Genomic DNA, 9,226 nt, shown 5'->3' with positions numbered 1-9,226 from the left:
ATGATCTAGCAACCCAAACTTTCTTCACTAATCTAACATGATCTGGAAACCTTACTCTACTGGTACAACATAATCTGGCAACCCATCTATACTCCACTGGCCTAACCTGATCTGGCAACCCATCCTTACTCCACTGTCCTAAACTGATCTGGCAACCCATCTTTACTCCACCGGCCTATCCTGATCTGAAAACCCTAACCTTACTCTACTGACCTAAACTGATCTGGTAACCCAACCTTACTTTATTGACCTATTTTACTCTACTGACCGAACCTGATCTGAAAAACCAACCTTACTCTTCTGACCTATTTTACTCTACTGAGCTAACCTGATCTGAAAAACCAACCTTACTCTTCTGACCTATTTTACTCTACTGAGCTAACCTGATCTGGAACCCCAACCTTACTCTACTGACCTAACCTGATCTGGCAACCCACCTTTACTCCACTGCTCTAATGTGATCTGAAAACCAACCTTAACCTACAGACCCAGTTAGATCTGGAAACCCATCTGACCTAAACCTTATTTGGCAACCCAGCCTTACTCTGCTAACCTAAACCTGATCTGAAAACCCAGCTGACCTAAACCTTATTTGGAAACCCAGCCTTACTCTGCTAACCTAAACCTGATCTGAAAACCCAACCTTACTCTACTGATCGATTTTACTCAACTGACCGAACCAGATCTGGCAACCCAACCTTACTCCACTAACCAAACCTGGCAACACAAACCTTACTCAAATGCCCTAACTTCATCTGGCAACCCAAACTTACACCACATACACTTGGACAATCCCTATCAAAACTGTCTTTTTCCTCAGTGTGATTCTTGCACAGAAAATCACCCAAACATTGAGATCTGTCAGTTTTCATACACCAACTCTCAAGCTTATCTTACTCACCATTAGCAGATCTACACAAGCTGGGTTTATCCATCGTTTAATCAGAAACCACTCGAGTACAGCTCATATGTTTCGCTCCCGTTCTCATTCTCAGGGTTAATTAATATCTCTGCTCACACCTGGAGCCTGGCTGTACACACCAGGGTGAGGTTTATGATCCATACACACTCAGTTTAGATAGTTAGCTTGGATTTTTTTTCTCCTTAGTCGTGTTAGCGTTTTATCTAGAGCTAGTCAGTTTCCAACAAATGTTCATTTTACAGTCAGTTCAAATGCTGAAAGATTAGCTCAAGATTAGCAGATTCTTGACAAGGAAATGGAAAAACTCAATAAATCCTTGTTTTACATTTTAGCAATAATCAGACATGAAATTACGGTTTGTCAAATTCAAGCTTGTAGCTTAGATTCGCATCATTTACTCAACTTGTCACATGCTCTTGACATGCTAGTCAGGACTGTGGGTTGATCACCTAGCTTTGCTTTCTTATTGCTGGCTAAATTTTTGTGGCTAGCTAGTAAATTAACATCACACCACATTGTAGGATTTGTTGTTAACATTAGCTAGATCTTTCAAAACATCCAAATATTTAGAAATTTTATTGTGTAACTAGTTAGTTAGCAAGCGGATTCGTATACAGATTGTGGAATAGGTTGGTTACTCTTCTGGACGCTAGAACCCTAATGATTTTAGGATTAGATATATGACCTAACACCAAACAATGTGATCTAACGAACACCAAAGACAGTATTTTTCTTTTTTTCCTCCCAACACAGAGTAAAATCCTGACAGCTCTTATTTAAACAGCAGTTCCTCAGACACAAAAGGCAATTCTGAATTGGGTTTTTTCTTCTGGATGTTATGGAAAGTCTGGTCATGGCGAACTGAGAGAGTCTATTCTTCATACACGTCTCATTAAAAAGCTCTTAAGTTGTAAAAACCTTGTTATACAGCGTTCCCAGAAATATAGAAATCTTATTTTATTACTATTGTCTCATGTCAATTAAATTGCTCCCATTCATATTCCCTCTGCGAGCCTGCATTAGCCATTTGTATAATAACTTTGCCTTCTTTATTAGATGTGAATCTATAAAGGAAAGTTTATACTGGTCATATCGGCCCAATGATTCCTTCTCCGTATGCACCAGTGGAGCGGACTGCAAAAATTAAAATGACATCTCGGGAAATTGCGTGCGCTTATCAAGAGGGAAAGAGAGTGATGTCCGGTAGGCGTAATGAGGAGCTTGTGCAGTGTTATGACCTCAAACTTTCGAGTCAGAGAGACACTTAAGTGAGAGAGTCATTCGGGAAATACAGTCGTGTAACGGAAGGAAAATAGTGAAGGAGAAATCGGATTTAATACTGGAGCAGGGAGATGTGATGAAGGCCACAGACCACTCTCAATTTTAAAGCAAACAAACAAACAAACAAAAAAAACTCCTTATAATCTGCATTAAAAAAATAATTTAAAAAAATAGCCTTATAATCTGAAAAAAAATTCATATAACCTCCTTATAATTAAAAAAATAATAATTAATTGCACAACCTCCTTATAATCTGGGGAGGGGATCACATAACTTCCTTATAATCTGAAGAAAAAAATAAATAAATAAAATAAAAAAACCTTATAATCTGCTTTTAAAAAATAACCTTATAATCTGCAAAAAACAAAAACACATGACCTCCTCATAATATTTATAAAAATCCACATAACCTCCTTATAATAAGCATTAAAGAAAATTTTTTAAGAACCTCCTTATAATCTGAAAAAAAAAATTGTATAACCGAATAAAATAAAAAACCTTATAATCTGCTTTTAAGAAATAACCTTATAATCTACATATAATCTGAAAAAAAAAAAAAAAATCCATAACCTCTTCATAATTTGCCAAAACAAAAAATTACATAACCTCCTTATAATCTATATATAATCTCCAAAAAAAAAAAAAAGAAAATCACATAACCTCTTTATAATCTGTATAAAAATCCACATAACCTCCTTATAATTTGCATTAAAAAAAATCCACATAACCTCTTTATAATCTGAAAAAAAACCATAACCTCTTCATAATTTGTAATTATTTTTTTTTCATAACCTCCTTATAATCTATATATAATCTCCAAAAAAAACGAAATCACATAACCACTTTAAAATCTGTATAAAAATCCACATAACCTCCTTATAATCTGCATTAAAAAAAATCCACATAACCTCCTTATAATCTGCATAAAATCTGGAAGGAAAAAAAAAAATCCACATAACCTCCTTATAATCTGCATAAAATCTGGAAGAAGAAAAAAAAAAAAATCCACATAACCTCTTTATAATCTGAAAAAAAAAAACCATAACCTCTTCATAATTTGTAATTATTTTTTTTTTCATAACCTCCTTATAATCTATATATAATCTCCAAAAAAACGAAATCACATAACCACTTTAAAATCTGTATAAAAATCCACATAACCTCCTTATAATCTGCATAAAATCTGGAAGAAAAAAAAAAAAATCCACATACCCTCCTTATAATCTGCATAAAATCTGGAAGAAAAAAAAAAAAAAAAATCCACATAACTTCCTTATAATCTGCATAAAATCTGGAAGGAAAAAAAAAAAAAAATCCACATACCCTCCTTATAATCTGCATAAAATCTGGAAGAAAAAAAAAAAAATCCACATAACTTCCTTATAATCTGCATAAAATCTGGAAGGAAAAAAAAAAAAAAAAATCCACATACCCTCCTTATAATCTGCATAAATAAAACCACATTACCTCCATGTAGATTATAAAAGTCAGTGCTTATTTGATGTTTATTTCATATATCTGATCAATACGCATGCCAATTTTATAAACTAGGTGATTGAGCCTCTAAGGTGTCTCAATCCAATACAAATATCTTATTGATTTAAACCAGAAGTGGGTGTGGCCTAATCACAAATGTGTGTGTAATTACAGCATATGATGTTCTTGCTGTTTATCTACTACAAGCATCTTTCCTTACATTCCCTGACACACTGTAGGACTGGTTCACATCATAAATTATGCACATGTATACTCCTAAATCAACTAGACCACCATACAAACACACACAACGTTTTTGTCAGTAATTGTGCGACCATGGAATGAATGATACATGCCGTGTTTATTTCTCATGCACTGAAGAGTAACTAAAACCTATATGGATAACGTGGCAGTATATTTTCAACAGCACTCTGCAACCTACTCTATAAAATATACCTATATAAAACACCCACCCACAAGCACACACACTCGATATATCCAGAGTCACAGCAGCGTACTTCTTCTCAGACAAATATAGAGGCTGGAGAAATTGGGGCAGTACACAAAGTTTTGCACTTGCACAGCTGATGGAAGGTTTCCTCACTGCAACAACTCAACAATTTCTCAACAAGCTCTGGAGGGGTTTTTTGTCCTCCCTAAAACATCCAAACACAAACACACAGCTATTATATGAAGCTTTAGTAAATTCACACAGCACAATAATTACAAATTGGAACGATCTCCCGCTGAACATCAAGAAAGCGCCTTGTTATCTGAATTCCATGCGGCGTGTTTTTATATCATAAAGCTCAGCCATCTGTCTCACCTGTCTAATCCGTCAAGCCTCTTCAGGTGAAGGGTGTGACGTTCCTGGCGCCTGTCGCTTTACGTCAATCATCTTCCACTGTGTTACATCCACTCCTCCGCTCTGCAGGCTTGGCTTCTCCTGTTATTTCTCCTCTAACAATCTGCCTCGATCCTGCTGTTTCTTTCTTCATGCTATATCTCTGCCTCCAGACCTTCCACTCTCTCGCCTCAGGTCATGTTTTTATCCGCAGAGGCTAAAGGGTTGAAAGTGTGTTTGTTAAAAGGTGACTGGAGCAACCATGTCAGGCTCCAGACCTGATAGACTGCTGAGATTAGCTGCTGTGATTGAACACACCTGACTCGCCTCATCTACTTAGCTAACTATCAGTTCTGTGTATTACAGTGGGCAAAACAAGAAGGGTTGGGTTCTTTAGACACTTTCACACAGTCAGTGTTTTGTTTTCTACATGTTTAGATATGCTTTTATATTTACATTTTGCCTTGAGACTGTTGGCTAGTTGCTTTGCTAACTACGATGTTTTCAAATTTTGGCCAAGCTCTGTGCAATGATGTGTTTTCCGTCTCAAAGTAAACAATGAAAACATTATACAGAGATACAGAGAATGGGCTAGCATGGAACGGAACCATTCTTCTTCAGGAGCTTGATATTTTAGCCTAGCATAGCTGTGCTCACATTCATTTTAATCAATTAGACAAGAATTGTTTTTCACCCTTTCTGTGTTCTTTGACATAATCGCTAGCCTGGTAAGCCTGCCATACTGCTAGCTCTACTGATAATGCTAGATAGATGAAGCTAACCCATAGCTTACCCATTTTAGCCTCACATTTAGCCTGATCTAGGGCACTGTTTATGGGGAAAAGAGAGTACTGCTTATGGAGACTCCACAGAAGTGCATTCATACAGAAATTTGTTGAAAGTGAAGATTCAGGGTTTGTACATTCAAGGGAACGGCTCTCAGCTTTACTAGCTCTCTAAGCAATGGTAGAAATTATTGTAGAAACTGGTGATGGATTCACTAGGAATGCTTTTTTAATCAACCATAATTGGGCAATCAATTTAGCAAGACAATATTTCATTTCTAAAGTAACTCTGCTCCCTTTCTGGCTGTCTGTCGTACTATAAAGTATGCATTGTTTTTATTTTCTGAATTTCGCCTTCCTCACATCCTCGCTGTTGACTTCTCTCACGTTTTTTTTATGTCTTCTGCTGAACTTGTCTCGTTTCAGGCGTGTCCACAGTGTACTGATGTGTGTTGAGAAGTTTAAGGAGCTGATATTATGATGTTTCTACAGAAGGCTGATGATGGTACAGAGTTTATATTGGGGTGTATTCAGGCTCTAGTGGCTAGCATGCACGGTTCGGGACACGTCCACAGTTGATTGATGATGGTGAGACATTTTTATTGGCTTGTTAATGACACCCTCAGTCAAGCATTCTCTTGGAGATGTTTGTTTTGGTGTTAATATGGTCTCTGGTGCAAATGATGTATGGATTGAGACACACCCAGTGTGGACTGTTGCTAGTGAAGCATTATTAGCAGATAAACTGTATGCAGTTTGGGACATGTCAAAGAAACCCACTGCATCTTTTTTTCTATATCGAGGGCGAAGTGTCTATCATTCTATACTTGGTGCACATCTGAGTTTAAATAGTACGCTACGTATCACAGTTTCCCAGGGCTACCTCTAAACCTCCGCCAAATACACAGTTTGAGCCTGTATTATTCACCACCATCCTATTTCATTGGGTCATCAGCTATCCGCATGTCGTCCCCCGAGACTTCTGCAGTCGTGTGTAATAGGAATCTTCCAGCGTGACACAGCGACCCTTCCAAGAACATTCAGAAATCTGGAGGTGCGAGAAATGGCTTCTAAATGACTGGGCTCTCCGCTGCGTTTTTAACGCTCTGGTGCCTCAGGTGGGAGACCACGTTCCGAGAGGAAAATGGAATTTGCTGCCGTCTGCAAGGGGTGAATGGAAGAGTGTGTGTGTAAGGATGAATGACTTGCTACAGCAGGCCAGTTACTCATTTCACACACTCGCTCAACATGTCTCTGTCCTGTGGTTTCAGCAACTTAAACTGAGCATCGATAGACTAGGCTTGTGTGTAAAAGTGCACTATACTGGGTATAAAACGGTAGACAAAATATGTGGGATCTGCATGCATAGGGTGTATTTCCTAATGGAATGATGTCACCAGAAGCTCTGCCCACTTCTTATAATGACAGTATGGATACTGACCTCTTAGTTTTTCAAAGGCATCATCTTAAAAAACTTCTGCTCAACAATATTTAATAGAGACACTGAAGCAGAAGCCGTGTTCTCCAAGTGCTTCCCCTCTAATACAGAACCACGCTCACTCTTTTTTTCCAGTTCCAGGATGCGGCTCTGAAGTCTATTCAGCGGACATCAGGCACGAGGTGGAAATACACGCAGAATGGTACCCTAGTCCATTAAAGGACACCACTGCATATACTCATTCAGACACAATTACCTAGCACATTTAGAGTACAGTTTTAACACTACAGTATATGCAACTTTTGGGTCAAAGTATATGCAACTTTTGGGCCAAAAGCTACAAAAGTTTTACCCTTGAGGCTACCAACCCAATGACAAGGAAAGTTATGGTACCAGTCCAAATCTAGCATGATTTCAAAGGTGGGAGCAAAGCCCAAAGAAAACCCACACGGAGGGAATATACTCCTGAGATACCAGTGATCCGGACCCCTTGCTCTCTCTGGACCTACCTAATGCATCCAATATTTCTAGCTGGAGTTCATGTCACTTGATAGTCGCTCACTTCTTCTGAGGATGGACAGCCTGGAGATACATGGGATTGCTGTGGATGGTACCATTTAATAGTAACCATGGAGATGGCCTTAGGACTGCATTTGCCACTCAAATATCCATCATTCATCATTCATAACTTCAATAACTTCCTGGTTACACAGTTCCATTTTTCTGACCATATAGTACACAGGAAATCTTTTTATAATCACTATCTGATGACGGGTGACGATAGGTTTCCTTTTGAGTCTGGTTCCTCTCAAGGTTTTGTGTGATTTCTTCACAACCCTCACCTCTGGATGGCTCATTCGGAATAATTTATAAATGTAAAATTCATATCCTGCGTTTATATATATATATATATATATATATATATATATATATATATATATATATCTGTACAGCTGCTTTGTGACAGTGTCCATTGTTAAAAGCACTATAGAAATGAAACTAAATTGGATCGACGTGAATATATCAAACTTCACCCAGACTCAGGTGTGAACCGGGGACCTGGAGCCGTGAGGCAGAAATGCTACTTGCATTCAGCATCCTGTGGAAGGCCCTAGGTTCGAATCCTGGGTTCGAACAGGCAGGGGCCTTTCTGTGTGGAGTTTGTATGTTCTCCCCGTGCCTGCGTGGGTTTACTCCGGGTATTCCGGTTTCCTCCCACAGTCCAAAAACATGTACATTAGGTTGATTGGTAAATCTAAATTGCTCATAGGAGTAAGTGTGAGTGTGTGTGGTAGTCTGTAGTCTGTCTATACGTAGCCCTGTGATGGACTGGTGACCCACATTGGTTTCACCCAATGTGGGCTCCAGCATATCCCCATGACCCTAATTAGGAATAAAGAGGGTATAGAAAATTTATGGATGGATGATTTGCTGTAAAAAGATATTAACTTTTTCAAAACTTTAGTCCACATAACGTGATGTCGATCATCTATAACCTCTTACTACGCTTCAAAAAGTACAGCAAGACGCCGACTAAAATGACCACACGGAGTAAACATCATACAAGCTGATAAGAGTTTACCCTCTGGTTCTGTACGTTCCATATTTCCCATTAACTGTGTGTGAAATAGAGTTCCTCATCGCAGGGGTCCCTTCACTTGTCTACTCATTCGAAGCTGAAGTGCTGATTCCCTTTCTTTACTTCGCTATAATGGGTTTGTTTTTAGCCAGGTCTCTCTGGGAAGCAGCAAGACCGTAACAACATTCACTTTCTGCTGGTCTGGCTGTTTATTTTGATTAGCTGATGGATTTGTCGACATGGCCGGCGATGGAAAATTGACACAGCAGGTTCGGAGGTCAAGCGCACAACCGACTATGAGCTCACACAGCACCTGGGTTGAAGCTCTTATGGAGTTTCGGAGTGTGCAGTGTTGCTTGAGGCTTGAATAAAAAAAAACGCAAACTGTGCTATAAATCAGTGTTAATTCTGACAGCTTCTCTGGATTTGGTTTTCACCAGAGAATTTTTATGAAAATAGATGATTTAAAATTTTGGGGAAAAAAAACCCCTGAGTAACCACAATATAAATCACAATTTTGGGAGCAACTTGTCAGTCGTTTAGCTACTTTTAGAAGTACCCTTTTGGGTTAAATGATTTTCATTGCATCGGTTTGAAATGACTCGACATATCAGTGCCATTGGTGTTTGACCTTAAGATCACTGGACAGCTCTGTATCCCTTACTGTGTACTATAAAAGCTAATCTGTTACTTCTGTATGAGGTTGTGTTTCTTACTGGTTCTGAGAGAGAGAGAGAGAGCAGATGGTCAGTTAGTGAAGGTGTTACTGGGTCACTGGCTAGTAGCAGACAAAGTGATATTAACCTTCAGGCTAATTCTACACTCCTTCTCTCTCACTTCTTTGTTCAGTTCCTCCTCCACTTCTTCTCTTCCCCTCATCTTCCTCATGTTCATTTTTCTT

Source organism: Hemibagrus wyckioides, linkage group LG29, assembly GCF_019097595.1.
Source record: "Hemibagrus wyckioides isolate EC202008001 linkage group LG29, SWU_Hwy_1.0, whole genome shotgun sequence".
NCBI lineage: Eukaryota > Metazoa > Chordata > Actinopteri > Siluriformes > Bagridae > Hemibagrus > Hemibagrus wyckioides.
Note: the sequence above shows the minus strand (reverse complement) of the source record.